General features: G+C 46.0%; 1 protein-coding gene across 1 annotated transcript in view; it reads left to right on the forward strand.

Moving 5' to 3' along the window:
* Positions 1 to 16168, forward strand: part of CCN6 (cellular communication network factor 6) — a 31654-nt gene that overhangs the window by 14473 nt on the left and 1013 nt on the right. The window lies entirely within an intron of this gene.

Below are 16168 nucleotides of genomic sequence, written 5' to 3' on the forward strand. Positions count from 1 at the left end.
CTGCCGAATCAAGAAATCCTTAGTAACATCCGCGGAACCCTGAAGCTTAAAACCAAAAGCCAAACCAGCTATAAATTTGTTCAGCTTTGACACCGACCAACCCCATTCCTCCGCCGACCCAATCAAAAGCAAAATCGCCATCACTCTGTCACCATCCGATTCAACTGAGCCCAACTGTTCCAACCACCCTTCCCAGATATGCCATGATGATTCATAACCTGACCATGTCCTTCCCGACACCGAGGCCTGTATCAACCGACCTCCTCGTCCGCAACAATCCGCCACAAATGAGAAGGGCATGTCGTTCCTGCATCCTCTGCTTCTGGAGCCAACACCCAGAAACGTTCCCACTGCAAACGAAACAAAGCATCCGCTATAGAGTTTTGAACACCAGGAACATGTACAGCCGAAATCCATGTATTTAACTCCAGGCACCGCAAGACTAACTCCCAAACCAGTCTGATTACCGGGGGAGAGGAAGAAGAAAGACTATTAATCACCGCCACCACACTCAAATTATCGCAATGGAAACTGTTGTGAATTCTGTTATCGAACTCCCTCCTGTGGTCATGAATGGTACTTCGGCGAGTTCTGTCCATGGACTCCCTCTAGTGGCTGTGAGTGGAGCTGCTGGTTCTGAGGTTCCTTCCACAGGTGACCTAGTTTATTCTTTGGCTGGCTGCTCTATTTAACTCCACTCAGATCGTTACTCCATGCCAGCTGTCAATGTTCTAGTACTGGTTCAGTTCGCTCTTGGATCTTTCTGGTGACCTGTCTACTCCAGCAGAAGCTAAGTCCCTGCTAGTTTATTTGTTGTTCTTTGTTTTCTTGTCCAGCTTGCTATTATGATTTTGCCTTGCTAGCTGGAAGCTCTGGGATGCAGAGTGGCACCTCCGCACCGTGAGTCGGTGCGGGGGTCTTTTTGCACACTCTGCGTGGTCTTTTTGTAGTTTTTTGTGCTGACCGCAAAGTTACCTTTTCTATCCTCAGTCTGTTTAGTAAGTCTGGCCTCCCTTTGCTGAAACTTGTTTCATTCCTGTGTTTGTGACTTTCATCGTAACTCACAGTCAATATATGTGGGGGGCTGCCTTTTCCTTTGGGGAATTTCTCTGAGGCAAGGTAGGCTTTATTTTCTATCTCTAGGGCTAGTTAGCTCTTAGGCTGTGAAGAGGCGTCTAGGTAGAGTTAGGTACGCTCCACGGCTATTTCTAGTGTGTGTGATAGGATTAGGGGTTGCGGTCAGCAGAGCTCCCACTTCCCAGAGCTTGTCCTGTGTTAGTTTAACCATCAGGTCATTCCGGGTGCTCCTAACCACCAGGTCCATAACAGGAAACGTACCCGCCTATCCTTAAACGTACTACCCCAAATAAACACCGAAACCGCAATCGGAAACAGCTCAAGCAATGCCAAATTTTTAGTTAAACCAGCTTCACACCACCAATCAGGCAATCCTCCAACACTCCATTTTCCTGCACAATAGGCCCCATATCTAACACTGCCTGCTGCGTTCGTAAAAATTTCGCAATCAAAATCATTCAAATCTTCCTGTTGAATCAAAGCCCTGCCGTTATAATTATCCAAAAAAACACCGCCAGATGACTAAATCCTCTCTACGCTCTTTATTCAAACGTACAAAATGATGTGCCGACCGCACTCCAGCAGTCGCCCTGGACAATCTCCTACAAAATATTCTACCCATAGGCATGATACGGCATGCAAAATTCAAACGCCCCAACAGTGACTGCAACTCTTTTAACGTAACCTTGCACAACTTTTCACATCTCAGCACCTCCTGCCGTAAAGCCAACAACTTCTCCTCAGGTCACCTGCACTCTATCCTCTCCGAGTCTATGAGAATACCCAAAAAACTCAAAACCGTGCAAGGTCCCTCCGTTTTTTCCCGTGCCAAAGGCACACCAAACTGTCCCACCACCCATTCCATGTTAGCCAACAAATTGCCACACAGCAGAGAATCCGGCAGGCCGACAAACAAAAAATCATCCAAGTAGTGGATGACAGACGGAACCTGGGAAACATCCCGAACAACCCACTCAAGAAAAGTACTAAAGGCCTCAAACAGCGAGCAGGAAATCGAACAACCCATAGGCAAACACCTATCCAAATGAAACCCCCGTTCCAAAAACATCCAAACAGCGGGATACTATCGGGGTGAACCGTAAGCAATCAGAAAGCCGATTCAACATCTGTCTTAGCCATTAACGCACCTGCGCCATACCTACGCACCCATTGTACCGCAGCATCAAAAGAAGTATATACCACAGAACAAAGCTCTTCAGTGATGCCGTCATTAACTGACTGGCCCTTTGGATATGACAGAGGTTGAATCAGGCGACTTATTAGGCTCTTTCTTAGGGACAACCCCCAGAGGCGAAACAACCACCCCCTCCACAGGTAAAAAACTAAAAGGCCCCGCCATACGCCCTAACTCAACCTCCTTCGCCAATTTAGCCGTAACTACGTCCGCCTGTAAATTAGCCGACTTCAAATTCTTTTTTGAAAATGGGATAGTATGAGCCGGATGAGGAATCCGAAAACCCTCTGAAAAACCTTCCCACAGTAGCCTCGCCTTTTCCCGATCTGGATACCTACTTAGATAAAACCTTCACTAGTGCCACCCCCTTGACCGCCTCCCACTTCTGGTTTACCCCTTGCCTTTTTAAAACATTTTACCGCTCCATGCGAGGCCCCGCTGCAGTGAGAACAGACATGCTTGAACTTGCATGTACTGCCGTATTTGCATTGGCCGTCATTGAACTGCCAACACCTCCCTGTTTTGTCCTTAGCCCCCTGTGACTCCTGTCCCCCAGATCCCTGTCCCGACTGCTGACCGCTACTCCCTCCCCCCCATGAAAGGACTGCCCAAACCGTGTTGGAGCCATAACTTTCAACCACAACCCTATGACTTTTTGATCCCATTTTATCTCAGGCCTGACCGCCTTCCTTTGCCGAAACTGCTCATCATACCGTAGCCACGCCTGGCCCCCGTACGCCCTATATGCCTCCCCTATAGCATCCAAGTAGCAAAACAGGCCCGAACAGTTCTCCGGAAACTTTTCCCCGATAACACTTGCCAAAATTGAAAACGCCTGCTGCCAATTCACAAACATCTGCGGTATTACTCGCCAGCGCCTCTTCTCTTCCTCCTCTTTTTTACTATCCTCCTTCTTATCCTTGTCCAAATTAAACTTCTCCAAAGGCAGGAGGGAGAAAATCTCCACATATTCATCTTTCCAAATTTTTTCTTTTATTTCTTTCTTTAAATGAGCCCCCAACGGCCCCTCAAAACACACATAAACTTCCCCTTAGCTCTATCATCCAATTTAATCGTATCCCCTTTATCCTTTTCCGTTTGAACCGACACCCCTGCCGCCGACGCTTGCTCTACACCACTCGCCCTATCAGACCCCACTACCACTCCTGCACCCGGACCAGACGCTGGCAACCATGCTCCTATCGGAAACGACCGCGCACTATCAAGGCCCCCCCATCCAATCTCCTCAAAATCTGAGACATACCCGCCAAAAGCTCCCTGACCCCCAACAGTGCTAGCCCCTCCTCTCCCAGCCAAATCGACCCCCCCATACCATCTATCCCCAGACCGAACTCCACTAGCCAATGCCGCAACAGAATCAGCCTCAAACTCACGAAGCTGCGCAGGTGCTGTGTCCCCGCCAGCCGTGCGATCACCGAATTTGCGTGGGTCACTCCCGGATCCGGAATCCTCCATGCCGCTGTGTTGCTCCTGGCCCGCGCCCCTGGCCTCCTCGTCACCAGGGGGGACCAGAGCAGAAGAGATGGACCTCTCCCTCGACCTCCTGTGCGACCTGGACCTGGTGGCTGCCAGCCCGTCTCCAGGCCTGTCTTCCTGCTGGGCCCTGCCACGAGCCCCAGCCGCTGCCAAACTGCGACCCCTCCGAACTGGGCCAGGCTGAGGGGTTGAGATACGCCAGCCCGTCACCCTGCCTCTCGGATCGCCGGTCCTGCCAGGCACCCGGGGTGGGTCAGACCCCGGGTTACCCGCCACCGAACCACTGCCGCCATCGCTCCTGCTCCTCTGCGCCACCGCTGCTCCCTGGAGTCTTCTCATCGTCACCGTAGCCATCGCCGCAGCCCATGCTGCTCCACGCCGGGTAATGCTCCTGCTCACCACCGCCATGTTTGGCCCCTGACCCGGATCCACTGCAGGCACTTCCGATGCGCCCTGTGCATCTCTTCTGGCCTGCACCGCCGCTGCTCCTGACCACCGCCCAGCGCCAGCAGCACCGGCCGGAGGATTCCTGCCGGAGGGCGGGCCAGGATGGATAAGTGACCCACGGCCCGCGCCCTCCGCAGGGTCCCGAGAGGGGCTCCGTGGCCGGCGGCTGCCACGCGCTCCCAGCTTCGGGGACAAACGCTCCGGGGGACGGGTCCTTCTTGATCTGGTCCCCTGGACTCCAGGACTGCCCAGTAACGTTGCCAGCTGGTCCTCCAGCCAGCCGCCACGCCTGGACCGCGCCATCTCCCGCAGCTGCCCCAGAATGGCTTCCACGGAGGACATCGTGCACGTCTTCTCACTTCGCTGACTAAAAGGTAATGGCCCCCTTTCCCGCACTTTTCCCTACAAACCCGCCCTACAAATTACGGACCACCCCTTTTCCTCCTATCCCTTGAACCAATCCCCACTGCCCCTGCCTTATTTTAAACGATTCTCCCCCAGTTCCCTTGGCAACGCAGTCATGGGGAGCTTTCGTTTAACTGCGTTCCTACAGCCCCCCGCTTGACCACAAGTCTGCAAATCGCACGTGAGTGACGACCGCTTGTATTGGCAAGCCAATGAAAATACTAACAGAATCCACCTTTAGTATTCGGCTTGTTAAAGGGAACCTGTCACCCCGTTTTTTCAGATTGAGATATAAATACTGTTAAATAGGGCCTGCGCTGTGCGTTACTATAGTGTATGTAGTGTACCCTGATTCCCCACCTATGCTGAGAAATACATTACCAAAGTCGCCGTTTTCGCCTGTCAATCAGGCTGGTCAGGTCGGGTGGGCGTGGTGACATCGCTCTTTTCTTCCCCAGCTTTCCGTTGGTGGCGTAGTGGTGTGCGCATGTCGCAGTGACGAATCCACTGCGCGCAAACTCGGCTTTGGGAAAATAGCCGCCGCAATCTCTTCTGCGCACGCGTGGCATCCCGCGGCCATTTTCCTGAAGCCCCATGCAGCAGAGCACTCCATCTGCGCACGCGCGGCCCCAGGAAGATGGCCGCCCCCACCGATGACAGGGGGTAATAGCGCAGATCGCGCGCTGCTTCTTCACGTGCGCGCAGTGGATTCGTCACTGCGACATGCGCACACCACTACGCCACCAACGGAAAGCTGGGGAAGAAAAGAGCGATGTCACCACGCCCACCCGACCTGACCAGCCTGATTGACAGGCGAAAACGGCGACTTTGGTAATGTATTTCTCAGCATAGGTGGGGAATCAGGGTACACTACATACACTATAGTAACGCACAGCGCAGGCCCTATTTAACAGTATTTATATCTCAATCTGAAAAAACGGGGTGACAGGTTCCCTTTAATGTCAACTTTCAGAATTACAGACCTCTAAATGACACTTATATATTACACACATACATATTACACCCTATACTTGACACACATATATAATTAGGTCCTGAAATATTTGGACAGTGACACAAGTTTTGGCATTTTAACTGTTTAGAATACATATTCAAGATTCAGTTATATAATCAATATGGGCTTAAAGTGCAGACTCAGCTTTACTTTTGGGGTAATCACATCCTAACTAGAGTAAGGGTTTAGAAATTACAGCTTTTTATTATGCAGCTGCATTTTTTAAAATCCCTTTCCGACATCGGGCGTGCATTTACACAGATGTCGGACACCCTCCCTTTGATGTGGTCTCCAGTGGTGAGCCCACATCTTTCCAGGTACATGTCAGCTGTTTTGAACAGCTGATATGAGCCCGGAGCAGCCGCAGGTGAAATTGGAATCCACCCACGGCTATTAATCTGTTAAATGCCGCTGAGAACAGCATTTAACTCACGCTTCCGGCAATCACGCTGGAAATCCGCCCACCAGTGATCCCCATCACGTGATCGCAAGTCACTGATCTGTTGGAGACGTGACTGCCGGCTTGCTGTGAGCGCCGCCCGGTGGTCAGCGCTCATAGCAAGTGAGTAATTCTACTGCATAGAGATGATCTGATCATCGCCTCTATGTAGCAGAGCTGATCGGGTTGTGGCATCTTCTAGTCTCCCATGGAGACTATTGAAGCATGCCAAAAGTAAAAAAAAAAAAGTTTTAAAAAACTTAAAAATATATAAAAGTTCAAATCACTGATTAACTTGATCGCTAAACGGCATAGCGAGAATTAAAGTAAAAACGCCAGAATTGCGTTTTTTTGGTCAACGCAAAATGGCACAATTTTTTTTTAACAAAGTTTGCATTTTTTTCACCACTTAGATAAAAAAGAATCTAGATATTGTTGATATCTTTGAACTCATAATGACCTGGAGAATCATAATGGCAGGTCAGTTTTAGCATTTAGTGAACCTAGTAAAAAAGCCAAACAAAAAACAAGTGTGGGATTGCACTTGTTTTGCAATTTCACCGCACTTGGAATTTTTTTCCTATTTGGTAGTACATGACATGCTAAAACCAATAGTGTCATTCAAAAGTACAACTCGTCCCGCAAAAAACAAGCCCTCACATGGCCATTTTGACCAAAAAATTAAAAAGTTATGACTCTGGGAAGAAGTGGAGCAAAAAATGAAAATGCAAAACCAAAAATAACTCTGGTCGTTAAGAGGTTAAAGGGAACAAAAGTAATTGGACAGTTATCTAAAACGTTCTTTAATGGGCTGCATGGGCTATTCCCTCATCCATCAACAATTAAGCAGATAAAAGGTCCAATTAAGCAGATAAAAGGTCTGCAGCTGATTCCATGTGTGGCATTTGCATTTGGAAGCTGTTGCTGTGAACCCAAAATATGCGGTCAAAGGAGTAACATATATTACTACATGGAGTTGGTTTCTAACCGTTTGTGCAGACACATGCACATTTGTGGCCTACTGGAGGTCATTTTGTAGGGCTCTGGCAGTGCTCCTCCTGTTCCTCCTTGCACAAAGGCTGAGGTAGCGGTCCTGCTGCCAGGTTGTTGCCCTCCTAAGGCCCCCCTCACGTTTCCTGGTGTACTGGCCTGTCTCCTGGTAGCGCCTACAGCCTCTGGACATTATGCTGACAGACACAGCAAACCTTCTTGCCACAGCTCACATTGATGTGCCATCCTGGATGAGCTGCACTACCTGAGCCACTTGTGTGGGTTGTAGAGTCCGCCTCATGCTACCACGAGTGTGAAAGGACAACCAACATTCAAAAGTGACCAAAACATCAGCCAGAAAGCATTGGTACTGAGATGTGGTCTGTGATCCCCACCTGCAGAACCACTCCTTTATTGAGGGGGTCTTGATAATTGCCAATAATTTCCATCTGTTGTCTATTCCATTTGCACAACAGCATGTGAAATTCATTGTCAGTGTTGCTCCCTAAGTGGATGGTTTGATTTCACAGAAGTTTGATTTACTTGGAGTTATATTCTGTTGATTAAGTGTTCCCTTAATTTTTTTGCTTTCAAAATATTTTATTAAATTTTAAACTTTAACCGGGAGGGATAAATCAGGAGGGGGGAGGAGGGGAGGGGGAGGAGTATGGAGGTAGGGAGAAACAAACCCCTAACAATGGGGTATAATGATGATCATACAGTAATATTGTATAGGACAAATATGATAACAAGAACTATATACAGATTCTTACAAGCATGTTAATAAACGTCTTGGAATGAAACCAAGAGTGTAAATTAGGACCACATAAAACAGGAATCAAGGTAATCACTTTATGATTAATAAATGGAGCCTGAACTTGACTAACACTTCAAGTAATCGGGGTAGGGAATATTTCGTCCCATCTGGACCATTTTTTCATGAATTTTGAACACTGATTATTCGCTATTGAAAAATGAAACTCATGGGATCTGTGCTGAGAAACTCTTAGTATGATATCTTTTAATGATGGTATCTGTTGACTCTTCCAATGAAAAGCAATATAGTTTTTCACCACTAGACATATATGAATTATAGTTAATTTTAAGTTATGGTCGAGCTGATCAAGTCCAATAGACAGCAGAGCATTTTGAGGTTGTAAAGTGAAGGGAGCATTGGTAAGTTTGCTGATGACTTCTCTAGAAAGTTTTTTCCAGAGAGGGTTTACCATTGGGCAGCTCCAGAATATGTGCATCATGTCTCCTTTTTGACCGCATCCTCTCCAACATTGGGAGGAGTTTGTTGATCTTATGTGTGCTAACCTGCTTGGGGTGTAGTACCACCGCGAGATCACCTTAAAATGGGTTTCTTGGAGAGACATGGAGAGAGTTGATTGATAGGAAGTGGTGAAAGCCTCCTCCCAATCCTCAATTTTGTATGTATCCTTTAAATCTTGTTCTCACTTAATCATTGGGGGGCTCTTGGATAAATTAAAGTCTGAATTGAAGTTATTATAAATAAATTTATGGCTCCAAAATATACGGTGACAGATGTTATTAAGTAATTTGATTGAAGATTCTGAGAATTTTGGTTTGTCTCCCAAGAAAGACCCTATGTTCTTTTTAAGAATCATGAACTCCATAAAGGAGGATGTGTGTATGCCAAATTTGCTTTTTAGGGTTTGAAAATTTACAAATGTCCGGTCCGAATATATATCACCTATTTTTTTTAATTTTTGAGTCTGCCCATAGCTTAGGGAGGGTTTGATTGGTTATAGAATATACCAAGGAGATGGGAATGTCTTTTAAGATATCTGAATGTTTTAGGCCATTTTTCTGGTAAGATAGTTTATTCCAGGCTTTGGCCACCTCCTGAAAAAGGGGGTGTGATACAGAGTCTGGAAGGTTGTCAAAAAGAGCTTTGTGAATGATTGATTTTGGATGACAGTTGTTGTTTATTGCCATCTCTAAATCTATCCATACCGGAGGGTCTGTATTTTGGAGCCAGTGAATACTTTGCTTTATCAGTAGGGTGTGGTAATGTGCTTTGAGGTTTGGGATATTGATCCCACCATTGGTTTTCCTTTTGTATAGGGTTTGAGTGGCTGTTCTTGGTTTTTTTGAGTTCCAAATGAAAGCCTTAATCTGTGCTTGTAGATGAGTGATGCCGATGTTTGAGAATGGAAGGGGAATACACCTAAGAACGTAGAGGAGTTTTGGTAAGATGAAAAGTCCCATTGTAAGAGTCCTACCCCACCATGATAAAGTGTTATCTCTATGAGCGATGTTCTCTTTGCTTATTATCTCGCATAAAAGTTTGAAATTTGATTTTATTGTCCCTTTCATGGTTTTGTTTATCAAAATGCCTAAGTATGTAAATTCTTTATCACACCAGTTCAACATAGTTGAGTTTTTTATGGTTTGAATTTGATCCTTGTCTAGGCCTAAGGGTAGGATATTAGATTTGATTTCATTTATTTTGAAATTTGAAAGTGCAGAGAATCTTTCAATATTTAGTAACACCTCAGGGATAGAAGTTTCTGGGTTTGACAAGGTTAATATTAAGTCATCCGCGAAAAGTGTAATTTTATGGTGCCTAGTGTAGGTGGAGATGCCCGTAATTTTGTTGTTAGATCTTATTAGCTCAGCTAGGGGTTCTATAGCTATATTAAATAGAATATGTGAGAGGGTGCAACCCTGTCTGGTACCATTATTGATACAGAAGGGATCCGAGATTTGGCAATTGCAGCAGATACTAGCCTTAGGCTCCGAGTATAGGGCCATGATGTATGATATCATAGATTCGTCGAACCCAAATTTAGTTAAGCTCTCTCTCAGAAAGTCCCAATCGACCCTGTCAAAGGCCTTCTCGGCGTCAAGAGACAGTAAGGCTAAGGGTATCTTGTTTTTCCTAGCCCAGCTCATAATGTCAATAATCCTTCTAGTTGCATCTGCCGGTTGCCTTCCTTTCACAAATCCCATCTGATCATTGGGTATCAGTCTTGGAAGAATAAGGCTAATCCTGTCTGCTAAAATTTTTGAGTATATCTTTAAGTCCACGTTAATCAAGGAAATAGGTCTGAAATTTTCTATAGCCTCGGGATCACCTTTGGATTTTGGAATAACTGACACCGTAGCCATCAGCATCTCCTGAGGAAAGGATCCTCCTTGAAAAACATAGTTAAAGACCTCGGCCAAGTGTGGTGAAAGAACACCTGGGAAGGCTTTATAATAAGCGTTTGTGAACCCATCAGGGCCAGGAGATTTATGAAGGCCGATTTCCTTGATTACACTTTCTATCTCACCCGGGGTAATTGGGGCTTTAAGGGAGGTGAGTTCGTCTGCTGTTAGAGTAGGAAGATTTATTTGTGACAAAAATGTTTTGATTTTGTTGATTTTTCCTAATTTCTCTATGGGGTCGTTTTGTTTGGGATTGATGTTATAGAGTTTTGAGTAGAATTTTGCGAACTCGTTCGCTACTTCTTTTGGGTGTGAAATTTTGCCCGTCCCGTCCAATTTGTTGATTCTGTTAATCCTATTGTTAATTCTTTTCTTTTTAATTTTGTTGGCCATAAATTTAGTTGGTCTGTTATGGGAAGTGTAATATTTGTAGTTCGACATTTTCACAATGGCATCATATGGTGAGAATAGTATCTCTCTAAGTTCCGTTCTCAGCTTAGATAATTCAGTCTGAAAGTTTTGGGGGGGTGTGGTAAATTTAAGTGATTTGTTTTCCATTTGTCAGATTTTGTTTGATAAGTTTTGAATTTTTTTCCTGGACTCTTTTTTCTCTTTTGAGGCTAAGCCCATAATCACTCCTCTAATTACTGCCTTATGGGCACACCAGTTATTGCAGGGGTTTGTCATTTCAGGTTTGTTGTCATCAAAGTAGTTAGTTATGGCTTTTTGTATTATTGTTTTGCTTACTGGATTGTGCAGGATTTTTGAACTGCATCTCCAGAGTTTAGTATTTAGAAGAGGGGGGCCTATTATAGTTTTACCGGTGACTGGGGCATGATCAGAAATTGTTCTATCCCCGATTGAAACCTCTTTAATTCTGGTCAAGGAATAAATATCGGTAAGAATCAAGTCAATTCGCGAGGCTGTCTGGTGTACGTCTGAGAAGTGAGTGTACTCTCTGGAATTTGAATTTAGGCACCTGAAGGTGTCAAATACCTCATTCTTATCCAGCCAAGCATTAAGGCAATCCGCATTAGGCCTAGTTTTTGAAGATGAATCCAATTTGTTGTCTGGGGTAATATTAAAATCACCCAGCAGAAACAAGTACCCTCTCCTGACTTCCTCAATTTTCCTCATGACCTTATTCAAGAAAGGTATTTGACCTGTGTTCGGTGCGTAGATGTTGGCTAATGTGCATTCCTGGTCATTAATTTTACATGTCAGGATGTGAAAACGACCCTTATTATCCTTGTATTCTTCTAATGCTTCGAATGGGATGGAGCTATCTATTATTGTTAGTACCCCTGCTTTTTTCTTTGTATTGCATGCCTCAAAGATATGAGGGAATTTGTGGTGTGTGAAGTATGGATGGTTACCTTCGAGAAATTTAGATTCCTGAATGCATATGATGTTAGCTTTGGACCTGATCAGCTCTTTCCAGAGGGCGTGTCTTTTCCTCGGATTGTTAAGACCCCTGACGTTATATGAAACTACGTTCAGCTCCATTATCTTTTCTGTGAAATAACTGAAAAATAAACAGTGGTAAAGTTGCTTAGATTAGTAGGTTAATATAAACAGTAACAACTATCTTGGTGTTCAGAATATAACGATTTAACTTGTAACCTGCAAAGAAAAAATAGTTAACAATGTATAATAATATAAAGCAAATGCCCAGGTAGACCAAAAGAGGTACTACCGCCTCTCAGCAAGGAACTCCTGTGAAAGGAAAACAGAGACAACATCCAAATAGCTGAAAATCAAAGCCAGCATATCCCCAATTGTAGCGATACAAACAGCTTTTTCATTCTTTGGCTTTGGTGAAGGTTTCTTTAATCGAATGAATGAAGTCCATTCCATCTCCTGGAGAATGGATTGGGATGATCCGTCCTCTAAAGTTCACCAACAGTTTTAGGGGGAAGCCCCACTTGTAGGGTATCTTTTCCTCCCTGAGGATCGAGGTAACTCTGTTGAACTCCTTTCGGCCTTCTAACGTATCTTTAGACAAGTCCGGGAAAACTTTTAAGTCTTTGTACGGTTCAGGGAAGAATTTATTTATTCTCAGGTAGTTAAGAATTTTCTCCTTAGTATGGTAAAAGTGGATTCTCAAGATGGTGTCCCTTGGGATGTCCGGTGCTATTCTAGGAGGTCGAGGGAGTCTGTGTGCCCTATCAATGATGAGGTCAGAGGGAGTCAAGCCCGGAATTGCAGTTTTGAAAATATCTTGGATATGGTTAGAAAGATCTTCCTGTGTTATTGTCTCCGGAAGCCCTCTGATCTTTATATTATTCCGGCGTCCCCTATCTTCGATGTCTGCCATTTTTATTCTCAGTTTATGGACTTCTGCTGAAATATATTCTAAGTCAACTGATGATTCAGCACCTCCTTTTTCTAATTTTTGAATCCTTTTTTCATGGCTTTCCAATTGTTTATCGACTTTCTCACAGAACTTCACAAATTGTTCATTAATTTCTTGTTTCTGTATTTGAAATTTTTTATCTAGCATTATACTGAACCTGTCGATGAGATCTGCTTGGGTGTCTTGGTTCTGCGGATTCATAGCAGGTTGAGTTCTAACTGGGCTCTCTCTTCTGGCTCTTTGTTTGTCTGGGCTCCTATTAGGGCTATAGTCATTTGAGGAGTCCTCTGACTCACTAAGATCTTTTAGGTCCTCATATTTTTCACCCGTTGCTCCCGGCATGTTTCTTTTTGAAGAAAAGGATGAATCCATTTTATCTGATGAGTGGGGATTTCCGTCCATTTTAGTTTTCCTATTAATTTCTGGACGATGATTTAGGTCTCTTGGAGGAGACCTAGATTTTAGAGGACTGATAGGGTTTGCTTGGTCCCTGTGTGGCTTATAACTGCTATAAAGTTTATTCTGCTTAATAGTGCTTTGCGATTTTGGTGAGTATTGGGGTTGGGAGCCCCCTTTTGCTTTAGAGGAACTCATAGTGATTGTCGTCGACAGTAGGTTTCTTCTTGTGTTATAGGAATGAGCTTAAGGGCAATTCTGCCACAGTTATTGTATTTTCTCTGCTACAAACTTTGTGAAGTAACAAGTTGATACTGTTACTTGTGGGATACTTGTGGGAGCCGCCGCTATTACTGCACTTTTAGCGGCTGTAATATGGCTCAATGACACTTATATGTGCCTGCAGAGAGAGGGAAGGGAAACCTCCAATTGAGCTGTAATAGCATAATAAGTATAGCGCTGGAGTGGAGTAGTGCGCTGGTGCGTCTTAAGAGTATCGCTGGAGCGTTGTGAATAAGTCGCTGATGCGTTGTAAAATAAGTCGCAGTAGCGTCGTAAAGCGCTGGAGCGTTGTGAATTGCTGGGGTGTCTTAAAGCGCTGGAGCATTGTGAATACTGGCTGCGGGCGCGACGCTGCAGCTATCTGTCTGAGGAGGGTCTATTAGCCGAGTGCCGGGACCGGGAGGAGGGGCTCTTACCTCTGATTCCAAGGGCTCCGGTGATGTCTGTGTCTGGTTGCGGACCTCTTATGGCGGGTGTCTTCCGGTGAGTACCCTCGCCGATGATTATACAGCCTCTGCACTTCAGCCGCTTCACCGTGCCTAGGTACTGCACGGGCTGGTAGGCTCTTTTAATCCCCGTACAGCTTCGCCGGTCACAGCGGGGGGAAGAGGAGACGTTGCTCTGTGCAGCACCTACTTCTAGCTCCAGCCGGAGCTCCGGCGTTGTGTCGCCTCGCTGTGCCTGGCCGCGGCACAGGCAGCGAGGATCTGTGACCGCCGTGCTGTCTGTCGCAGCGAGTGGGGGGATGAAGGAGGCGGCGTTCCGCGCAGCGGCTGTCTCCTTTATGGATCGGGGACTCCGGCGTGGCAGGGGTCCAGCAGGGCTTCTTGCTCCGGTCGGAGCCTCCGGTTAGCTGCCTCTTCACCGCGCCCAGCCACGGTACGGGTCAGAAGGCTCCACGCTCACTGTGTCTAGCCGCGGCGCGTGCTGGGGGCCTTTGATCTCCCGCTCGCCGCTGTCGAGTGCCGTGAAGGAGGGAGGGAGACGCTTCTGCAGCGGCTGTCTCACCTCAGTCTCGGCGGTCCCGGTGCCAGGGGGGGGATCCGGTTAGGCTGCTTGCACCTTCTCAGTTCTGGAAGTGCCTTGCTGTGTGTGAGGCGGCGTGGTTTCGCTGCAGCCGGCCGGCTGGGGAAATCTAGGTCCCGGCCTCAGTGTTGCATCAGCTTTGTAGGCCTCAGCTTCCAAAGTCCTCAGAAATGAAAAATAAACATCCCAAAAGGGGCTAGACTGTGTCTTGGATCAATCCCACATACTTTTGGGGCTGGATGGCTTGATTAATGTCGTTTTTTTAGTCGGATTGGGATGATTGTCTTTGGAGCTCCTGAAACTACATCCTCATGCTTCAGGCTCAAGCCACGCCCCCCCCCCCCCCTAATTTTTTTGAGCAGTGTATATTGCACCCTATATATGACACAAATATATCTTATACTTGACACAAATAGATAACACATTACACACACACACCACATTATACTTGCCTATTTGGAAGTCTTTTCCTTCGTGGGACTCCAGGAAAGCAGTGTTTGGCCCCTGTTTTTCCAGCCAAAGCAGTGCAGATGCCCCTTCCTCTTCTCTCTGGTGCATGCTGCCCAGAATCCAGGGCAGACAGCAGAACACAGAGGGAGGGGAGAAGTTGCCCATTGCAGCATGCCTTCCAGAGAAGGGTGGTGAGCAGGAATATCAAATTAAACTGAGTTGCTGTCTGCCTGCAGTTCTCCCCTCTAAAGTTTGTAGGTGGGCACCCTATGTGACTGCACTAGTCTCACATAGGTAAGGCTGGCAATGTGGGCAGGATACTAATTTGCATGAGAATTTGCCTCCTGAACTTGTTTTAACTAGAAGGTAGTCTTAGGCTGGGTTCAGATTGCGTTTAGCAGTCCGTTAGACGGACTGCGTTACACTGCGGCATAACGCATTGAGCTCCATTTCGGGCGCATCGCTAGCGCACACCCATAGTGGGCATGCGCTAGTGATGTGCCGTCATTGAGTGACGGACCCTGGGACGCGGGCTGCAGCGTTTCTGGGTCTGTCACCACTAGCGCAGATAGAGCATCTGCTAGCAATATCTGCGCTAGCAACTCGGCACTTGCGTTAATGCAGCCCGTTTAACGCATGTGTTGAACAGGCTGCTGTTAACGCAGTGTGAAACCAGCCTTACCAGTGTTGTATGCAATGGCCGCTCTCTGCTCTAATGATCTCAATGCAGAGCTGTGCGTGATTATAACTAACACATCTGCAAGTTCCTCTTAGTTCTTCAGTTTCACGCTCATAGGCAGCTAGAGTTGCAGTAGAGCAGAGCTCACAGAGCTGCAGCAAATGTGTTTGCAAGGAGACAAAGTTCAGTTCCACTATTCTGTGTTTGTTACATGACACACTATGCCCATATTAATAAAAATAAGCTCTGGAGACAGATTCTCATGCAGATCAGTATCCGGACTATAGCACTGAACAGCTCATTTACATATAATGTGGATATCTCTTGAATAATTTAGCACATAACAGATATCAATGTATCATTTTATTCAGCTTCCTATGACCTACGTGCCCACATAGATGACTTAGGAGGGTTGATCCTACTGGCAGAGTCCTTTCAATGCTTTCTGAATATCTGTGGCCCAGATGTCTATGCCACTTGTGGATACAGTCATTCTGTTCATGTGTGCATAATCTCACCTGTTCCTTTACTTAAATACTTTAATGGTTATAATGGTATAATGTTATAAATGTTTATCGGCTTTGGCTTTGGCTATTACTGGTTGTTTATTCTGGAAAGCACACTTTTCACCTTGGAATTTTACAGTGAGTTCTGAAAGTGAACCTGATAGCTGTAAAATGTTCCCAATCCACAGGCAGCGGGTATCAGACACGGGCTAAATTATCTCAGTCATGTAT

This window comes from Ranitomeya imitator, chromosome 5 (genome assembly GCF_032444005.1).
Source record: "Ranitomeya imitator isolate aRanImi1 chromosome 5, aRanImi1.pri, whole genome shotgun sequence".
Classification (NCBI taxonomy): Eukaryota; Metazoa; Chordata; class Amphibia; order Anura; family Dendrobatidae; genus Ranitomeya; species Ranitomeya imitator.